Source organism: Octodon degus, unplaced genomic scaffold (genome assembly GCF_000260255.1).
Source record: "Octodon degus isolate 3935 unplaced genomic scaffold, OctDeg1.0 scaffold00213, whole genome shotgun sequence".
NCBI classification, from domain to species: Eukaryota; Metazoa; Chordata; class Mammalia; order Rodentia; family Octodontidae; genus Octodon; species Octodon degus.
In genome coordinates, this window is record NW_004524789.1 from 1,954,240 (window position 1) to 1,963,405 (window position 9,166).

General features: G+C 43.8%; 1 pseudogene; it reads right to left on the reverse strand.

The window, feature by feature from the left end:
* The window catches only part of LOC101571431, a 35,363-nt pseudogene extending 27,524 nt beyond the window's left edge, over nt 1–7,839 (reverse strand).
* Between the last annotated feature and the right edge of the window lie 1,327 nt (nt 7,840–9,166).

Consider the following 9,166-nt stretch of genomic DNA (forward strand, 5'->3'; position numbering starts at 1 on the left):
GCAGTAACTGAAGAGGAAGTTACCAAGGTACTGGGAATTAACCCCTGGGGGAGTGTAGCAGGGTAATATACTGACCAAGAAGGAAAGTTTGTCAAAGGTTAGTCTAGCTGAATAGAGGAAATTGGGTCAAGATGGGGAGCTCTGAAAGGTCACAGATGTTCAGAGTTACTACCACAAGAAAAGAGCGAGAACAAATGCCCCGAGTACAGTACCTCAGAGACAGGAAGGGCCTTGGCTTCTCCCCTCCTACTGATGTGAGGGAAATAAACCTCCAGCCTGCTATCTGATAAGAGTTCATGTTCTCTAAAATCAAAGAATGAATTTTAGGACAATGAGGTTAAGAGTAAAATATAGTTATTGGGGGAAAGAAAGCTTCTGACTGACAGACACAGAAAGAGTCCTGAGTTGGTTGCCAAGGATCTTGCCTTTCCTAAGGACTTTTCTAGAGCAAATCCCGGACAGGAGGTGGGAAGAATGGGAAATCCCAAGGTGGGCTCGAGTTGGGACAAAGCTATGGTCAACCGATAAGATTCTGAGTCTAATTGCTCAGGTAAAATTGATTAAATGAGGCTTCAGTGGGGCATCTGGTCATGTAGCAAGAAGGAATGGCTACAGAGCAGGGACTTTTTGTAGGAGGTTGAGTTAGTGACTCCGCCCGGCTTCCTCAAGGTGATCCACACCTATTTAGAATATCAGGGGCCGGGGAGATGGCTCAGTAGAGTAAGTGCTTGCCTGCCTGGCAAGTGCAAGGGGCTGAGTTCAATCTCTGGTTCCGAAAAAAAAAAAAAAAAAGAATATCAGTCCTTGCTGTTTAACCTTAGGAAATACGTGGGTACACTTGTCTTGTCTTTTGTCTTGGGGTCCGGCCCTCAGAGGCTGTCTGCTCCTCCCACAGTTGCAAGGTACCTGATCTTCCTCGGGGGCCTCGTCCTGTCTGGCTGCCTACGATATTTCTGTCTAACTCAGCGGCCGGTAGCACTACTTCCATTTTAGCTGTATTGAGTGCCAGTGACCATTCTTATCTTCTCAAAGCTCTAAACATCTTATGCAGTTGATATTTGTAGGATAATTGTGTATGAAGTGAGAAAGAGAAATGGATCAAGCGCTTGAGCCCCAACAAGAAGAACATTTCTCTAGGCTCAGAAATGTTGCCTTTTGCTAGTACTACTTACTTTTCTTCCTCTCCTTTCTATCTGCTTTTTTAATTTTGTTTTCGGAACCGGGGATTGAACTCAGGCCCTTGCGCTTGCCAGGGAAGCGCTTATTCCACTGAGCCATCTCCCCCGCCCCTCTATTTGCTTTTTAAAAGCAGGATCTTCATTTAAAAAATATCAACTAAGGAAGATGTTTAGAGATTTGAGAAGACTTAATGAGCACTGTTGCTCAATGCAGCTGAAACCAAAGAATCCCCTTCGTGTTTGTTGCAACGCTGCTAATGTCTACTGAGCTGGCAGTGTGTGTGTCGTAATCACGCCTGTCTTTCTACACTTTTACGTAATACCTGGGAGGCTTGCCCGTTTTCTTCCTGCCGTAAGGTGCCTGCGACTGCGTGCACACAAGGCTGCCTGATGCTGTCTCACCCCATCTCACTGGTGTTCTTTCGGTCTGTTTCTGTCTCTAGTGTTGAACAGTTTTATTGTCATGTCTTTGCATTTGCTAGGTTTTTCTTAGGGAGTGTTGCACTTGCTGTTGCTTGTGTCTTGTGTTTTTTAAACTCATTATAAATTAAATTTGGTTTCCTGAAGGTGAAAAAAAGACTTTTTTCTTTGCTCAATTATCACTAATTACTCTTGGTAAATGAATGGTTCTGGCCTGAGCACAGACCACTAAATTATCACGGCCCTGATCCAACATGACTGAACCCCAAAACAGCAGCCTCCCCAGCGACCACTTCCTCCTCCTTCCCCACTGCAGCCCTGGGCACAATGTCCTTTTACCTTTTTGCCCACTCACGGGAGCCTCCAGTCAGCTGCTGAGTGTCCCTGAGCCTGCCCTCAAACTCCGCCCCTAACGGAAGCCCAGAGTCTCATCCTCCCGTCTCAGGGCAGAGGACCTGCCCGACTCCCTGCCCATGATCCTCTCCGTGTCTTCAGAGTTGATGAAGGCTTCCCTTCCCCTTTCTTCTGCTTCTCTGCTGGGTTGTTGCTGCTGCTGTTGCTGGAAAACCTAATTGTAAAGTGAATGATGAAGGGGAATGCAAAGCGCACACACATGCACACACACACATACACACGTAAATAATTACAGCTGTGGCAAAGAAACAGAAAATAAGCACGGTATTGTGATTGCTTAATTTGCTCAAGACATAAGAAGTACCAGGGCTAGTTGTCTAGCCTTCTCATAGTCCCTGGTTACAAGTTTTTCCAGTCTCCAGACATTGATTTATATTATGCTATATAACTTTTTTTACAGGTCTTATTTTTCTAGATTTTTTATTTTAATCTTTTAAAATATCTTATGTCTGTCCTTAACATGCTTATGTTTTTCTTTTTAAAATTTTTAAAAATAATTTATTTATTTATAATTCATGTATTTGGTACAGGGTCTTGCTATGCAGCTCGGACTCCTAGTGGTCCCTCCGTCTCAGCCTCTCCAGGGTGGGTATTACAGACATGTGCCACCAGGCCTGGTTTTGGTGGCTGGCCTAGCACAGGGCTGGCATGTCATGCAATGTCAGCGATCGAACTGGGGTCCTCGCACTTGCCAGGCGGGTGCATAGACCACTGAACTATCTCCCCAGCCCAACCTGTTTATTTTTCCTGGGCCTCTGTGAAAGTATGAATTAGGTTATTGTAGCAGCTGTTTCTGTGTTTTACTGATTTTGTCATCTGTGTCATTTGTTAGTCAATTGTCACCAAATAATTTTCCTCCTGGTCATTGGGTACTTGTTATATTTTCTGACTTGCTTGAATGCCTTGTAATTTTTAATAGGATACCAAACGCTGTGAATTTAATCATAATTCAGTATTATTTTTTTTTAAAAAAGGATTTGTTAACTTTGTTTTGAGATGCTGTCAAGTTGTTTGCAAACATTTTGAACCTTTTGTTGTAGGCTGCTGAGTTAGATAGAAATATTCTTGGCAGACACACAGGGCCAGGCCCTCAAGGACGCAGCATGGAAGATGTCTTGCAACTGTGAGAGAGATGGACATTCCTGCTCTGGGCCAGCCCTCAGGAAAAAAGATTAAACAAACGTAGCCACTTACCTCCCTAGGGGTGGGCATCAGGGATTGATATTCAAAATAGGTATCAATCACCTTGAAAATGCCAGAAAGAGTTTCTCACCCAACCCCCTTCAGGGTAAGGTCCTGTTCTGTATTTATGCCTGCTTGTGACATGACTCGCTTCCCCATTTGGTTCTGGATTCAGTCAATTTTACCTGAGAAATTAATCTTGTTGGGGGGGGACCATAGTTTCTTCTCACCTTATGTGTTAGTTCCCACATTTTCCACCTTAGATCTTCCTCACCACATGGTTTTGCTCTATAAAAAAACCTAGAAAAGGCAAATTAAGGCAGCCTATTCAGGTTCCATTTCTACCCCTCTCTCATACAGGAGATTTCATTCCCCCAATAAATATATTCTGTTCTTAATCTCTGTTGTGCCTAAACCTCATTTTTCAGTTTTAGAGAACATGAACTCGGCCCAGCTATCTTCCAGGTTGGGAATTTTATACTCCTATATCACTATTAAGAGATATGTATATTTGTCATACTGAATTAAGGAAAATTCCATTGTAACATGTTTTAATTTAAAAATACTACAGGTGTTAGAAAAAGGAGAAAAATTTAACTAGAGAAAAGAGTTCCAAAACTAACATCAGAAAAAAAATATTCTAGGGCTGGGGAGATAGCTCAGTGGAATAAGTGCTTGCCTGGTAAGTGCACGGTCCTGAGTTCAACCCCTGTAGTGTTGCAGGCAGCCAAATTAGACAGAAATATTATAGGCAGTTAGACAGAGTCAGGCCCTCAAGGAGACAAGGTGGAAGACAAGGTGACCTTGCAACTTGGAAGAGACAGACACTCCCATATGGGCCACACCTCAAGACCAAGACAAAAAGAGGAAACATAACTACATATTTTCCTAGGGATGGGCATCAGGGATTGCTATTCTAAATAGGTATCAATCACCTTGAAAGAGCCCAAATGAGTACTAGCCCAACCAACCCCTAACAGGAAGAGACCCTGTATACGCTTCCCCGCCCCATTTGGTCCTTTACCTGAGCAATGATGCTTCTAACCTCATTGGTTGACTACAGTTTTGTCCCACCTCATGCCCACCTAAGTGAGTTCCCATGCCTTCTCACCATCTTAGACCTGCCTCACCACATGGCTTTACTCTATAAAAGTCCCTGGAAGAGATCTTCTTGGGGACCACCAGCTCGGGCCCCCCTCCTGTCCCTCTTGGATAAGAGCTTTCTTTCCCTCAATAAATATATTCTGCTCGTAACCTCCATTTGCTCCTAACATTCATTCTTTGGTTTTAGAGAGCACGAACTTGTGAAGGTCAGGTGGGGAGACCATTTTTCCCTCATTTGAAGGTCACCCCCCGAGATCAGTTTTTCTCCCCATATCAGTACCATTAAAAAAAAAAATCTGTATTCAGATTAACATTAGAAGAGGTCAATTTTGTTTATTTTTTATTTTTTTGGTGGCATCAGGTATCGAACCAGGATCTTGTGCTTACCAAGCAAGCACTTACTCCACTGAGCTATCTCCCCAGCCCCAGAAATCTATTTTGAATTTCATTAAGATCAGCAAATCAGTCTTTCAAAAGACATTGACTTTCTCACGTATGTGTTCATTTAATGCTATAACTTAATAATAATTCATTCCATCCTGGGGAGGGGAGACCAGTGAAAATATTCTGAACTGAATAAAAATGTGTGAAAGCTACTAATTTTAAAACTCCAAATATTTATTTTATGTTATGATTATACAAAATGATTCATACAAAAATTAGACTGTAGAAGTTTAAGGTTTAAGTCAAGACTAAGTCATATACAAAGTTGGACTTCTACATGCACAAATGTATAAGACATACCCACATGCCTTCTCATCCTCCTTACTCTACCTCTGAATGCTAATATAAAAACAAAAAAAAAATCTTATGATGAATTTCTTTTTATCTTTAGTACAGGGTCTACAGGGTCTCACTGCACAGATCTGACTTTAGTGACCCTCCTGTTTCCAGCCTCCCGCGTGCTGAGATTATAGGCGTGTGCTAGCGCACCTAGTGGCAGTCACCCTCTCATCCCGCCCTGGGGGTAGAGCCCACACAGCACCCTGAGGATCAAACCTTGCTCCTTGTGGCTGTCTAAGTAGGCACTTTAGCACACTGAGCTATCTGGCTGGCCCAAAAGTCTTACGCATTTTTAAGTGCTAGTTTTGATAGGTCATGGCTAGAGTACAGACTGCTAAATGATCACAGCCCTGATCCAACATAGCTGAATCCCCAAACAGCAGTTTATCTCCCCAGTGACCGCTGCCTCCTCCTTCCCCACTCCAGCCCTGCATAGAACTTCCTTTTACCTTTCTGCCACACAAGGGAGCCTCCAGTCAGTCCCCGTGTGTCACTGAATCCGCCCCTCAGACTCCGCCACTAGCCAAAGTCCCTAAGGGCTCATCCTCCCTGTCTCAGGTCAGAGCGTCTACCCTTCTCCCTGCCTGCAATGCTCTCTGAGTCTTCAGCGCTACTAAAGACTCCTCCTACATTGCTGCTTTTCTGCTGTGCAGCTGCCACCACAGCCAGCATCATCACTGCTGCTAAGACCTGTCAAGTTTCACTTCCAATTAACGCAGTGTTAAAATGGTATTCCTCTAACTTCCTCTACACTGCAGGAAAGCAAAGCCACAACAATAAAAATGAAGTCACACGTGGGTGTCAGGGCTGTTGTCGCTGACTTAATACCCCTAACCGTAATGATGGCGGGAAATGAGATTCCCAGCCCTGAAAGATACCTGGACAAGTTCATGTTCTCTAAAACTGAAGAATGAATTTTAGGGGCAATGGAGGTTAAGAGCAGAATTCATTTATTGGGAAAAGAAAGCTTCTGTCCTAGAGAAGGACAGAAGGGGACCTGAGTGGGTTGCCCATGGATCTGCACTTCCTAGGGATTTTCATAAAGCAAAACCATAACAGAATGTGGGTCTATGGTGGAAAACATAGAAACTCTCTAGGTGAGCATGAGGCAGGATAAAAATGTGGGCAATCAATAAGATTACTGCACAACTGTTCAGGTAAAATTGATTAAATCCAGACCAAATGAAAAAGCGGGTCATGTAGCAAGTGGGCATGAATACAGAACAGAGGCTCACCCTGAAGCGGGTTGGGTGAGCGACTCTTCCTGGCTTCCTCGAGGTAAATATCAATCCAGGATGCTTATCTTTAGGGAGGTAAGTATTTGTTTGATCTTTTGTCTTGCAGTCTGGGCCATAGTGGGAGCATCAGTTTCTCTCTCAGTTGCAAGTTCTCGTCTTTCATACTGGCTCCTTCTGAGGGCCTGACCCTGTCTTACTACTTAGACTATTTCTATCTAGTCTAGCTGCCTGCACCAATCAGGCTTGACACCTAGCCCTGTGACTCATGGTCCAGTTCCCTGGAAAGAAAACAGATCATTGATTTTTTTTTTCTTTTAGGTTATTCAATCACAGTTCTAATAACTATGAAATAAACTTCAAGGACAAATGTATCTATCACTTGTTTTCAATATTATATTGGGAGCTCCAGCTGGTCTTTGATTTATTCCCTTATTTCTAACTTCTAAGGAAGATTTATTTTTGTATTATAAAAGTAATTTACTTATATCATTGAAAATCTTGAAAACAGAAGTTGAGAGTTATGACTCATCGTTCTACCATCTATAGAATAAGAGAAGTAACTACTTAACTAAGGGGGCAAAACTGTGATCTATGTGTGTTCTGCACAAGTATTCAAAATTACTGTCTTATGGATTTCCCTGAAGACCACATTAACTGGGTGCCAAAAATACAGATAAGACAGTTTGGTAGAAAAAAACATGGCAAGGAAATTCTACTGAAAAGACAAATTATTTTCCTGTATTATAACAAGAAGTAGCAAGGAAAATCCCATAGATTCTGTCTCCACTCAACAAATGGAACGTGTGTACAAAACAAATGGAACGTGTGTACCAAACAATCGCCTCATCGTTATTTAAGCGAAATCATAAACACCAAGTCTGTCAACAACAACAATTCAGTACTCTCTATCATAAACTGTAAGAATCAAGTAATATATCTAAATTTAAGTTCAAACATGAAATTAAAATTAGCCTCTAGAAATTCTGAGGTGGTCCACGGAATCCAGGCTAGTCACAGGTCTTTCTGTCCATGCAACGTAAGCACCATGCACGGATGGATAATGAGGGTCAGACCCAGTCTTCCTCACACATTGCAAGAGGATTGCTGTACTCAAAACCCATAAATTCATATTCCATCTTCCTCACAACATCCTTATCTTCCACAGTGAGGTGGACAGGCTTTTTAGGAAACTGTGGACCAAAGTTGTCCAAACCAAATTCTCTAGAAATATTTGGTTTAAAGGGAGGCACGGCCCATTTCCGCTCCATCAGGTCCCAGTCCACATTCTGAAAGAATGGGTGGTGCTGAATGTCCAAAAACGCCTTTTGGGGATGCCAACCCCATCTCTCCTTTGGGTCCTTCTTCAGAAAACCCTGCAGGACACTTGCAGTTTCTATAGACAGATAACGTGGAACACGAATACTGTTTTCCGTGGTAGGCTGGAGGAGATAAGTGACTGCCTCTTCATCACGGACATCAGGGCTCTCACTGACAGGAAAGGGAAACTCTCTGGCCGTCATTTCATACAGGATCACTCCAAGACTTCACCAGTCCACTCTGAAATCATAATCTTCTCCTCTGACCATTTCAGGAGCCAGGTAACTAGCTGTGCCACAAAATGTGCCCATCACATCTGGCCCCAATCCTTCCTTACAGACGCAGTAGTCAGTGGGCTTGCTGTGGCCTTCTGAATCGAGTATAATAAACTGTCCAATTTCAGGTTTCTGCAGAGGAGCCCTCACTGGTGAAGGTAGTTGAGTGCTAAGCTGATCTCTGCAGCGTAAAACCTGGCTTATGGCTCAGGAAGTATTCCATAGTGCTGCATGTACAACAGGAGATCTCTACTCCCACAGTCTAAGACAAAAAGCACTCTGCTTTCTGCATGAGAGCAAGAATGCAGCCCAACAAGGAAAGGTGACTTGATGCCCACTGCAACACGTGCTGCTGTCTATCGACGATAGTTGGCACAATCTTTTCCCACCACTTTCACTGAGAACTTTCGATCTGTGTTTTTTCAGTTGAACCGAGAGCACTTTTGCGTAACTTCCTCTCCCTATCACCCGGAGGAAGTTGAAATCCTGGGGACCCAGCCTAGATGGAGCTTGGCCACGTGCCCTGGTGTTCTTCACCTCTTCATCTTTAGTAAGTTGTTCACAGATGTAGTGACTTGAAGGATGAGATGGGCTTAAGGTCTGTGTGGGGTCTGAAGTGGTGGGTGGTCATGGGTGGGGTCTAAAATTGGTGTCACGGGGTCGGTGGTGAGAAATGCTGCCCACATTCAGTTGTGACCAGTGGGCGGCACCTCTTGTGCACCAAGATCTTACATTCCATGCACTTGTACACCAAGTGTCCCAATCCCCTGACACGGTCTGTGCAGAAGGCACAGTGAGCACACCTGCAGAAACGTTTGGCCTGAAACATGTGGCCATTGGCACAATAAAACTTTCTCCAGAGGCCTGCAGCTCTGCGGTGGGTGGATGGATCTTCTAGACAAAGCACCTTAGGCTGTCCTGATGCAGATGTGATGCACGGATTAGGAATTCATATTTGTTGTCTCTCTCAGAGACCTGAAAGCTTTCTTCCAATTCCCATTGAGGTGACATAGTTTGTGGGTCTTCTTCCTCCTCAACCCACATTTTGGTGAAAAAAATCATTATGGTCCAAACAGCACCCATCTCTAACTTCATCACTGACACCGGCAAGGGAGATGGACATCCTAGAATGTGGCGTGGTGATGTCTCTACCCATCCTCAGGGCCTGTGGGGTAGAGGTGTGCATCATGGAGGTACTCCGGAGGGACCATCGTGGGGTTCAATCCCCAGAAAGACTGGCATGAAGGGCTTGGGG